The sequence below is a fragment of the Telmatherina bonti genome, assembly GCF_933228915.1.
Source record: "Telmatherina bonti genome assembly, chromosome: 7".
NCBI lineage: Eukaryota > Metazoa > Chordata > Actinopteri > Atheriniformes > Telmatherinidae > Telmatherina > Telmatherina bonti.
The window spans coordinates 15139707-15152885 of record NC_136625.1 but is presented as its reverse complement, the minus strand read 5'-3'; the positions used below and the strand labels follow the sequence as shown (position 1 = coordinate 15152885).

Genomic DNA, 13179 nt, shown 5'->3' with positions numbered 1-13179 from the left:
CATAATTGAGGTTTTTATGCACTAAAAACACTCATGAAACACCATTATAATCTAAATCTGCCGATCACTTGACCTGTTTAGGTCACAGTCTGGATTAAGAAAAGGTTTATCATGAAACATAAAAGAATCTTTCTTTAAATACCAAAAGAATGAAATGCGATGTGCTTCATAAGAATAATTTGCTGTGATGTCAAGTCAATAAACTTATGGCTTTTACAGTCTTAAATGAGTGACTGCTCTATTTAACAATAACTTTCTGAGTAAACAATAAATTATAATTTATATAAATATAAATATTTACCTGATGTTGAGCATGTTGTCTTTGAACCTCTGAAAAAGAGTTTTAATCCAGACAGGGTTGATGTTTAATTTCTGAAACTGGTTGAACAGCATATCCACATGAGTCAAGGTTTGGTGGACCAGTATATTTTTTTTTCACTGGATAGACATTGTTTATGTCCATAAAAATACATTGGATCGGCATCAAAGTTAACTGCATTTCTATTTTGTAGATCCTTAACATGGTCCACAATGGAGGGGGGGGCGGGGTGTCTTCGGCATGAGGCGAGGACCCGATGGATGCCGCTTGTTAGGGTCCGAGCCATACGAAGTATGGCAAGGCCCTATTGTTATTGTAATGTTTATTCTTCTCAGCACAACTCACTCAATTTTGACCCCCTTAGACCCCGTGAAAAGTTGCGAAACTTGGCACACACCTCAGTCCCGGCGAAAATAGCGATATTCTGGGGTCCGCGTGCACGCCAATGTGAAAATGCCTCGACGGCGCCCCCTAGAAACGCCAAAAATGGCCTCTAGAATGGGGGAAAAAAATTTTAGTTTGACGTAGGACGACGAAATTCGGTACACATGTCTATCACATCCAGACAAGTAAAAAAGTCATTGAAACGCCTGTTGTCATGGCAACGGGCTTTCCGCCATCTTGGCGTTTGCGGCCATTTTTTTGCCCGTTTTTGTCAATTTGGGCGCATCGCATTTGAACGAACTAGTCTGAGGCGATCCATGCTATTGGCTCCACATTCGCCATGGAGCTTCGTGACAAGATGGGGAACAAAAGTTATTCAAATCTTTTTGATAGGCGAAAGCTTGTTACCGTGGCAACCCATGGAAAAAAACGTTCTCGCCATGAAACACGGTTCACTCATATCTTCGCAGAAATACATCCGATCGGAACCAAAATTACAATAATTCATGTTTGGTAGGTCCTTCACGCATTGTAATATGTATTGTGGGGGGGGGCGCATTTTGGGGGGGCCCCTAGGGGCCCGATAGTCTACTTTGACCTATGGCTACGAAATTCGGTACACATGTATAAGTAACCAAGACGAGCAAAAAACTCCATTGAGAACCTGTTACCATGGCAACGGGGTGTCCGCCATCTTGGCGTTTATGCCCTTTTTATCACTTTAAGCGCATCGTATTTGAACGAACTAGTCTGAGGCGATTCATGCTATTGGCTTTACGTTCGCCATGGAGCTTTGTGACAAGATGGGGACCAAAAGTTATTCAAATCTTTCCGATAGGAGAAAGCGTGTTTCCGTGGCAACCCATGGAAAAAAGCGTTCTCGCCATGAAACACGGTTTGCTTATATCTCTGCAGAAATGCATCCGATTGGAACAGGAATTCCAATAATTCATATTTGGCAGGTCCTTAACGCGTTGTAATATGTACTGTGGGGGGGGCACATTTTGGGGGGGGGGGCCCCTAGGGGCCCGATCGTCTACTTTGAGCTAGGGCTACGAAATTCGGCACACATGTGTATCAACCCTAGACAAGCATAAAACTCAATTAAGCACCTGTCACCATGGCAACGGAGTGTCCGCCATCTTGGAAAAAAAACCTTCTCGCCATGAAACACGGTTTGCTTATATCTTTGCACAAATTCATGCGATGTGCACCAAAACTGTAACTATTCATATTTGGTAGGTCCTTAACACATTATAGAATGTGTTGTGGGGGGGGGGGCACTTTTTTGGGGGGATCCCCAAGGGGCCCGATCGTCTACTTTCATCTCGAGCTACGAAATTCGGCACACATGTATCATTACAAGACAAGCTAAAAAGGCAATGAAACACATGTTGCCATGGTAACGGGGTGTCCGCCATCTTGGCGTTTACACACATTCTTTTCTCAATATGTGAATTGTATTTCTCTATTAAAATGAACTGGCTGTGCGGGTCCTTCACATGTAGCATTAGGAGAACCAGGACTCGGGCGGAGGGTTCGGCATGAGGCGAGGACCCGATGGATGCCGCTTGTTATTATTAGGGTCCGAGCCATACGAAGTATGGCAAGGCCCTATTGTTATTGTAATGTTTATTCTTCTCAGCACAACTCACTCAATTTTGACCCCCTTAGACCTCGTGAAAAGTTGCGAAACTTGGCACACACCTCAGTCCCGGCGAAAATAGCGATATTCTGGGGTCCGCGTGCACGCCAATGTAAAAATGCCTCGACGGCGCCCCCTAGAAACGCCAAAAATGGCCTCTAGAATGGGGGAAAAAAATTTTAGTTTGAGGTAGGACGACGAAATTCGGTACACATGTCTATCACATCCAGACAAGTAAAAAAGTCATTGAAACGCCTGTTGTCATGGCAACGGGCTTTCCGCCATCTTGGCGTTTGCGGCCATTTTTTTGCCCGTTTTTGTAAATTAGGGCGCATCGCATTTGAACGAACTAGTCTGAGGGGATTCATGCTATTGGCTCCACATTCGCCATGGAGCTTCGTGACAAGATGGGGACCAAAAGTTATTCAAATCTTTCTGATAGGAGAAAGCGTGTTACCGTGGCAACCCATGGAAAAAAGCGTTCTCGCCATGAAACACGGTTTGCTTATATCTTCGCAGAAATGCATCCGATCGGAACCAAAATTCCAATAATTCATATTTGGTAGGTCCTTCACGCATTGTAATATGTATTGTGGGGGGGGGCGCATTTTGGGGGGGCCCCTAGGGGCCCGATAGTCTACTTTGACCTATGGCTACGAAATTCGGTACACATGTATAAGTAACCAAGACGAGCAAAAAACTCTATTGAGAACCTGTTACCATGGCAACGGGCTGTCCGCCATCTTGGCGTTTGCGGCCATTTTTTGGCCCGTTTTTGTCAATTTGGGCGCATCGTATTTGAACGAACTAGTCTGAGGGGATTCATGCTATTGGCTCCACATTCGCCATGGAGCTTCGTGACAAGATGGGGACCAAAAGTTATTCAAATCTTTTTGATAGGAGAAAGCGTGTTACCGTGGCAACCCATGGAAAAAAGCGTTCTCGCCATGAAACACGGTTCACTCATATCTTCGCAGAAATACATCCGATCGGAACCAAAATTAAATTAATTCATGTTTGGTAGGTCCTTCACGCATTGTAATATGTATTGTGGGGGGGGGCGCATTTTGGGGGGGGCCCCGAGGGGCCCGATAGTCTACTTTGACCTATGGCTACGAAATTCGGTACACATGTATAAGTAACCAAGACGAGCAAAAAACTCTATTGAGAACCTGTTACCATGGCAACGGGGTGTCTGCCATCTTGGCGTTTATGCCCTTTTTATCACTTTAAGCGCATCGCATTTGAACGAACTAGTCTGAGGGGATTCAGGCTATTGGCTCCACATTCGCCATGGAGCTTCATGACAAGATTGGGATCAAAAGTTATTCAAATCTTTCTGATAGGAGAAAGCGTGTTACCGTGGCAACCCATGGAATAAAGCGTTCTCGCCATGAAACACGGTTTGCTTATATCTCTGCAGAAATGCATCCGATCGGAACCAAAATTCCAATAATTGATATTTGGTAGGTCTTTAACGCATTGTAATATGTATTGTGGGGGCGGCACATTTTGGGGGGGCCCCTAAGGGCCCGATTGTCTACTTTGAGCTAGGGCTACGAAATTCGGCACACATGTGTATCAACCCAAGACAAGCAAAAAACTTCATTGTGCAGCCGTTACCATGGCAACAGGGTGTCCGCCATCTTGGAAAAAAACCTTCTCGCCATGAAACACGGTTTGCTTATATCTTTGCACAAATTCATACGATGTGCACCAAAACTGTAACTATTCATATTTGGTAGGTCCTTAACACATTATAGAATGTATTGTGGGGGGGACACTTTTTGGGGGGGCCCCAAGGGGCCCGATCGTCTACTTTGAGCTAGGGCTACGAAATTCGGTACACATGTATAAGTAACCAAGACGAGCAAAAAACTCTATTGAGAACCTGTTACCATGGCAACGGGGTGGCCGCCATCTTGGCGTTTATGCCCTTTTTATCACTTTAAGCGCATCGTATTTGAACGAACTAGTCTGAGGGGATTCATGCTATTGGCTCCACATTCCCCATGGAGCTTCGTGACAAGATGGGGACAAAAAGTTATTCAAATCTTTCTGATAGGAGAAAGCGTGTTACCGTGGCAACCCATGGAAAAACGCGTCTCGCCATGAAACACGGTTTGCTTATATCTCTGCCAAAATGCATCCGATTGGAACCAAAATTCCAATAATTCATATTTGGCAGGTCCTTAACGCGTTGTAATATGTATTGTGGGGGGGGCACATTTTGGGGGCGGCCCCTAGGGGCCCGATCGTCTACTTTGAGCTAGGGCTACGAAATTCGGCACACATGTGTATCAACCCAAGACAAGCAAAAAACTTCATTGTGCAGCCGTTACCATGGCAACGGGGTATCCGCCATCTTGGAAAAAAAAACCTTCTCGCCATGAAACACGGTTTGCTTATATCTTTGCACAAATTCATACGATGTGCACCAAAACTGTAACTATTCATATTTGGTAGGTCCTTAACACATTATAGAATGTATTGTGGGGGGGACACTTTTTGGGGGGGCCCCTAGGGGCCCGATCGTCTACTTACATCTCGGGCTACGAAATTCGGCACACATGTGTATCATCCCAAGACAAGCTAAAAAGTCAATGAAACACATGTTGCCATGGTAACGGGCTGTCCGCCATCTTGGCGTTTACACACATTCTTTTCTCAATATGTGAATTGTATTTCTCTATTAAAATGAACTGGCTGTGCGGGTCCTTCACATGTAGCATTAGGAGAACCAGGACTCGGGTGGAGGGTTCGGCATGAGGCGAGGACCCGATGGATGCCGCTTGTTAGGGTCCGAGCCATACGAAGTATGGCAAGGCCCTATTGTTATTGTAATGTTTATTAGGGTCCGAGCCATACGAAGTATGGCAAGGCCCTATTGTTATTGTAATGTTTATTAGGGTCCGAGCCATACGAAGTATGGCAAGGCCCTATTGTTTTCCAAATGTTTATTATTATTCTCCTAAGCACAACTCACTCAATTTTGACCCCCTTAGGCCCCGTGAAAAGTTGCGAAACTTGGCACACACCTCAGGTCCGGTGAAAATTTCGATAATTTGGCGTTTGTATGCACGCCAATGCAAAAATGCCTCGACGGCGCCCCCTAGAAACGCCAAAAATGGCCTCTAGAATGGGGCAAAAAATTTTTAGTTTGACGTAGGACGACGAAATTCGGTACACATGTCTATCACATCAAGACAAGTAAAAAAGTCATTGAAATGCCTGTTGTCATGGCAACGGGCTGTCCGCCATCTTGGCGTTTGCGGCCATTTTTTTGCCCGTTTTTGTCAATTTGGGCGCATCGCATTTGAACGAACTAGTCTGAGGCGATTCATGCTATTGGCTCCACATTCGCCATGGAGCTTCGTGACAAGATGGGGACCAAAAGTTATTCAAATCTTTTTGATAGGACAAAGCATGTTACCGTGGCAACCCATGGAAAAAAGCGTTCTCGCCATGAAACACGGTTCACTCATATCTTCGCAGAAATGCATCCGATCGGAAACAAAATTCTGATAATTCATGTTTGGTAGGTCCTTCACGCTTTGTAATATGTATTGTGGGGGGGGTGCATTTTGGGGGGGGCCCCTAGGGGCCCGATAGTCTACTTTGACCTATGGCTACGAAATTCGGTACACATGTATAAGTAACCAAGACGAGCAAAAAACTCTATTGAGAACCTGTTACCATGGCAACGGGGTGTCCGCCATCATGGCGTTTATGCCCTTTTTATCACTTTAAGCGCATCGTATTTGAACGAACTAGTCTGAGGCGATTCATGCTATTGGCTCCACATTCACCATGGAGCTTCGTGACAAGATGGGGACCAAAAGTTATTCAAATCTTTCTGATAGGAGAAAGCGTGTTACCGTGGCAACCCATGGAAAAAAGCGTTCTCGCCATGAAACATGGTTCACTCATATCTTCGCAGAAATACATCCGATTGGAACCAAAATTAACATAATTCATGTTTGGTAGGTCCTTAACGCATTGTAATATGTATGGTGGGGGGGGCGCATTCTGGGGGGGGCCCCTAGGGGCCCGATCGTCTACTTTGAGCTAGGGCTACGAAATTCGGTACACATGTATAAGTAACAATGACGAGCAAAAAACTCTATTGAGAACCTGTTACCATGGCAACGGGGTGTCCGTCATCTTGGCGTTTATGCCCTTTTTATCACTTTAAGCGCATCGTATTTGAACGAACTAGTCTGAGGCGATTCATGCTATTGGCTCCACATTCGCCATGGAGCTTCGTGACAAGATGGGGACAAAAAGTTATTCAAACCTTTCTGATAGGAGAAAGCGTGTTACCGTGGCAACCCATGGAAAAAAGCGTTCTCGCCATGAAACACGGTTCACTTATATCTCTGCAGAAATGCATCCAATCGGAACCAAAATTCCAATAATTCATATTTGGTAGGTCCTTCACGCATTGTAATATGTATTGTGGGGGTGGCGCATTTTGGGGGGGGCCCCTAGGGGCCCAATCGTCTACTTTGACCCAGAGCTACGAAATTCAGCACACATGTGTAACAACCCTAGACAAGCATAAAACTCAATTAAGCACCTGTTACCATGGCAACGGTGTGTCCGCCATCTTGAAAAAATACTCCTCGCCATGAAACACGGTTCACTCATATCTTCGCAGAAATAGATCCCATTGGAACCAAAATTCCAATACTTCATATTTGGTAGGTCCTTAACGCATTGTAATATGTATTGTGGGGGGCACATTTTGGGGGGCCCCTAGGGGCCCGATCGTCTACTTTGACCCAGAGCTACGAAATTCAGCACACATGTGTAACAACCCTAGACAAGCATAAAACTCAATTAAGCACCTGTTACCATGGCAACGGTGTGTCCGCCATCTTGAAAAAATACTCCTCGCCATGAAACACGGTTTGCTTATATCTTTGCACAAATTCATGCGATGTGCACCAAAACTGTAACTATTCATATTTGGTAGGTCCTTAACACATTATAGAATGTGTTGTGGGGGGGGGGGGGGGGGGGGGGGCGCACTTTTTTGGGGGGGGTCCCTAGGGGCCCGGCAGTCTACTTTGACCTAGGGCTACGAAATTCGGCACACATGTGTAACATCCCAAGACAAGCTAAAAAGTCAATGAAACACATGTTGCCATGGTAACGGGCTGTCCACCATCTTGGCATTTACACACATTCTTTTCTCAATATGTGAATTGTATATCTCTATCAAAATGAACTGTCTCTGAGGGTCCTTTACATGTAGCATTTGGAGAACCAGGACTCGGGTGGAGGGTTCGGCATGAGGCGAGGACCCGATGGATGCCGCTTGCGGCTTTAATTAGGGTCCGAGCCATACGAAGTATGGCAGGGCCCTATTGTTATTGTAATGTTTATTAGGGTCCGAGCCATACGAAGTATGGCAGGGCCCTATTGTTATTGTAATGTTTATTAGGGTCCGAGCCATACGAAGTATGGCAAGGCCCTATTGTTTTCCAAATGTTTATTATTATTCTCCTAAGCACAACTCACTCAATTTTGACCCCCTTAGGCCCCGTGAAAAGTTGCGAAACTTGGCACACACCTCACGTCCGGTGAAAATTTCGATAATTTGGTGTTTGTATGCACGCCAATGCAAAAATGCCTCGACAGCGCCCCCTAGAAACGCCAAAAATGGCCTCTAGAATGGGGAAAAAAATTTTTAGTTTGACGTAGGACGACGAAATTCGGTACACATGTCTATCACATCAAGACAAGTAAAAAAGTCATTGAAATGCCTGTTGTCATGGCAACGGGCTTTCCGCCATCTTGGCGTTTGCGGCCATTTTTTTGCCCGTTTTTGTCAATTTGGGCGCATCGCATTTGAACGAACTAGTCTGAGGCGATTCATGCTATTGGCTCCACATTCGCCATGGAGCTTCGTGACGAGATGGGGACCAAAAGTTATTCAAATCTTTTTGATAGGCGAAAGCGTGTTACCGTGGCAACCCATGCAAAAAAGCGATCTCGCCATGAAACACGGTTCACTCATATCTTCGCAGAAATACATCCGATCGGAACCAAAATTAAAATAATTCATATTTGGTAGGTCCTTCACGCTTTGTAATATATATTGTGGGGGGGTCGCATTTTGGGGGGGCCCCTAGGGGCCCGATCGTCTACTTTGAGCTAGGGCTACGAAATTCGGTACACATGTATAAGTAACCAAGACGAGCAAAAAACTCTATTGAGAACCTGTTACCATGGCAACGGGGTGGCCGCCATCTTGGCGTTTATGCCCTTTTTATCACTTTAAGCGCATCGTATTTGAACGAACTAGTCTGAGGGGATTCATGCTATTGGCTCCACATTCCCCATGGAGCTTCGTGACAAGATGGGGACAAAAAGTTATTCAAATCTTTCTGATAGGAGAAAGCGTGTTACCGTGGCAACCCATGGAAAAACGCGTTCTCGCCATGAAACACGGTTTGCTTATATCTCTGCCAAAATGCATCCGATTGGAACCAAAATTCCAATAATTCATATTTGGCAGGTCCTTAACGCGTTGTAATATGTATTGTGGGGGGGGCACATTTTGGGGGCGGCCCCTAGGGGCCCGATCGTCTACTTTGAGCTAGGGCTACGAAATTCGGCACACATGTGTATCAACCCAAGACAAGCAAAAAACTTCATTGTGCAGCCGTTACCATGGCAACGGGGTATCCGCCATCTTGGAAAAAAAACCTTCTCGCCATGAAACACGGTTTGCTTATATCTTTGCACAAATTCATACGATGTGCACCAAAACTGTAACTATTCATATTTGGTAGGTCCTTAACACATTATAGAATGTATTGTGGGGGGGACACTTTTTGGGGGGGCCCCTAGGGGCCCGATCGTCTACTTACATCTCGGGCTACGAAATTCGGCACACATGTGTATCATCCCAAGACAAGCTAAAAAGTCAATGAAACACATGTTGCCATGGTAACGGGCTGTCCGCCATCTTGGCGTTTACACACATTCTTTTCTCAATATGTGAATTGTATTTCTCTATTAAAATGAACTGGCTGTGCGGGTCCTTCACATGTAGCATTAGGAGAACCAGGACTCGGGTGGAGGGTTCGGCATGAGGCGAGGACCCGATGGATGCCGCTTGCGGCTTTAATTAGGGTCCGAGCCATACGAAGTATGGCAGGGCCCTATTGTTATTGTAATGTTTATTAGGGTCCGAGCCATACGAAGTGTGGCAAGGCCCTATTGTTATTGTAATGTTTATTATTATTCTCCTCGTTCTGAGCACAACTCGGCCATTTTTGACCCCCTTAGACCCCGTGAAAAGTTGCGAAACTTGGCACACACCTCAATCCCGGCGAAAATAGCGATATTCTGGGGTCCGCGTGCACGCCAATGTAAAAATGCCTCGACGGCGCCCCCTAGAAACGCCAGAAATGGCCTCTAGAATGGGGAAAAAAAATTTTAGTTTGACGTAGGACGACGAAATTCGGTACACATGTCTATCATATCAAGACAAGTAAAAAAGTCATTGAAACGCCTGTTGTCATGGCAACAGGCTGTCCGCCATCTTGGCGTTTGGGGCCATTTTTTTGCCCGTTTTTGTCGATTTGGGCGCATCGCATTTGAACGAACTAGTCTGAGGCGATTCATGCTATTGGCTCCACATTCGCCATGGAGCTTCGTGACAAGATGGGGACAAAAAGTTATTCAAATCTTTTTGATAGGAGAAAGCGTGTTACCGTGGCAACCCATGGAAAAAAGCGTTCTCGCCATGAAACACGGTTTGCTTATATCTCTGCCAAAATGCATCCGATCGGAACCAAAATTCCAATAATTCATATTTGGCAGGTCCTTAACGCATTGTAATATGTATTGTGGGGGGGGGCACATTTTGGGGGGGCCCCTAGGGGCCCGATAGTCTACTTTGACCTATGGCTACGAAATTCGGTACATATGTATAAGTAACCAAGACGAGCAAAAAACTCTATTGAGAACCTGTTACCATGGCAACGGGGTGTCCGCCATCTTGGCGTTTATGCCCTTTTTATCACTTTGAGCGCATCGTATTTGAACGAACTAGTCTGAGGCGATTCATGCTATTGGCTCCACATTCGCCATGGAGCTTCGTGACAAGATGGGGACCAAAAGTTATTCAAATCTTTATGATAGGAGAAAGCGTGTTACCGTGGCAACCCATGGAAAAAAGCGTTCTCGCCATGAAACACGGTTCCCTCATATCTCTGCAGAAATACATCCGATCGGAACCAAAATTAAAATAATTCATATTTGGCAGGTCCTTAACGCATTGCAATATGTATTGTGGGGGAGGGCACATTTTTGGGGGGGCCCCTAGGGGCCCGATCTTCTACTTTGAGCTAGGGCTACGAAATTCGGCACACATGTGTATCAACCCTAGACAAGCAAAAAACTCAATTAACAACCTGTTACCATGGCAACAGAGTGTCCGCCATCTTGGAAAAAAACCTTATCGCCCTGAAACACGGTTTGCTTATATCTTTGCACAAATTCATACGATGTGCACCAAAACTGTAACTATTCATATTTGGTAGGTCCTTAACACATTATAGAATGTATTGTGGGGGGGACACTTTTTGGGGGGGCCCCAAGGGGCCCGATCGTCTACTTTCATCTCGGGCTACGAAATTCGTTACACATGTGTAACAACCCAAGGCGAGTAAAAAAGTGAATTGACCACCTGTTACCATGGCAACGGGGTGTCCACCATCTTGGCGTTTATGCCCTTTTTATCACTTTAAGCGCATCATATTTGAACGAACTAGTCTGAGGCGATTCATGCTATTGGCTCCACATTCGCCACGGAGCTTCGTGACAAGATGGAGACCAAAAGTTATTCAAATCTTTCTGATAGGAGAAAGCGTGTTACCGTGGCAACCCATGGAAAAAAGCATTCTCGCCATGAAACACGGTTCACTCATATCCCTGCAGATATACATCCGATCGGAACCAAAATTCCAATAATTCATATTTGGCAGGTCCTTAACGCATTGTAATATGTATTGTGGGGGGGGGCACATTTTGGGGGGGGCCCCTAGGGGCCCGATCGTCTACTTTGACCTAGGGCTACGAAATTCGGCACACATGTGTATCAACCCAAGACAAGCAAAAAACTTCATTGTGCAGCCGTTACCATGGCAACGGGGTGTCCGCCATCTTGGCGTTCATGCCCTTTTAATCACTTTAAGCGCATCGTATTTGAACAAACTAGTCTGAGGGGATTCATGCGATTGGCTCCATACTCAGCAGGAAGCTTCGTTACAAGATGGGGAGCAAAAGTTAGTGAGATCTTTTCAATAGGAGAAAGCATGTTACCGTGGCAACCCATGGAAAAAAGCGTTCTCGCCATGAAACACGGTTCACTCATATCTTCACAGAAATGCGTCCGATCGGAACCAAAATTAAAATAATTCATGTTTGGTAGGTCCTTCACGCATTGTAATATGTATTGTGGGAGGGGCGCATATTGGGGGGGGCCCCGAGGGGCCCGATAGTCTACTTTGACCTATGGCTACGAAATTCGGTACACATGTATAAGTAACCAAGACGAGCAAAAAACTCTATTGAGAACCTGTTACCATGGCAACAGGGTGTCCGCCATCTTGGCGTTTATGCCCTTTTTATCACTTTAAGTGCATCGTATTTGAACGAACTAGTCTGAGGGGATTCAGGCTATTGGCTCCACATTCACCATGGAGCTTCGTTACAAGATGGGGACCAAAAGTTATTCAAATCTTTCTGATCGGACAAAGCGTGTTACCGTGGCAACCCATGGAAAAAAGCGTTCTCGCCATGAATCACGGTTTGCTTATATCTCTGCAGAAATGCATCCGATCGGAACCAAAATTCCAATAATTCATATATGGTAGGTCCTTCACGCATTGTAATATGTATTGTGGGGGGGAGTGGGGCTTTTGGCGGGGGGCCCCTAGAGGCCCGATCGTCTACTTTTACCTAGAACTACGAAATTTGGTATACATGTATAAGTAACCAAGACGAGCAAAAAACCCTATTGAGAACCTGTTACCATGGCAACGGGGTGTCCGCCATCTTGGCGTTTATGTCCTTTTTATCACTTTGAGCGCATCATATTTGAACGAACTAGTCTGAGGGGATTCATGCGATTAGCTCCATACTCAGCAGGAAGCTTTGTGACAAGATGGGGACAAAAAGTTATTCAAATCTTTCTGGTAGGAGAAAGCGTGTTCGAGGGTCCTTAATGCATTGTAATATGTATTGTGGGGGGGGGCACACTTTGGGGGGGGGGGGGGGGCCCTAGGGGCCCGATCGTCTACTTTGAGCTAGGGCTACGAAATTCAGCACACGTGTATCAACTCTAGACAAGCAAAAAACTCAATAAACAAACTGTTACCATGGCAACGGGGTGTCGGCCATCTTGACGTTTATGCCGTTTTTATCACTTTAAGCACATCATATTTTAATGAACTAGTCTGAGGGTTTTCATGCAATTGACTCCATACTCAGCAGGAAGCTTCGTGATGAGATGGGGATCAAAAGTTATTCAAATCTTTTTGATAGGCGAAAGCGTGTTACCGTGGCAACCCATGGAAAAAAGCGATCTCGCCATGAAACACGGTTCACTCATATCTTCGCAGAAATACGTCCGATCGGAACCAAAATTAAAATAATTCATGTTTGGTAGGTCCTTCACGCATTGTAATATGTATTGTGGGGGGGGCGCATTTTGGGGGGGGCCCCTAGGGGCCCGATAGTCTACTTTGACCTAGGGCTACGAAATTCGATACACATGTATAAGTAACCAAGACGAGCAAAAAACTCTATT

General features: G+C 45.4%; 1 long non-coding RNA gene across 1 annotated transcript in view; it reads right to left on the bottom strand.

Moving 5' to 3' along the window:
- LOC306758746 overlaps positions 1-13179 on the bottom strand; it is a 181045-nt gene that overhangs the window by 1069 nt on the left and 166797 nt on the right. The gene's annotated exons all lie outside the window — the stretch shown is intronic.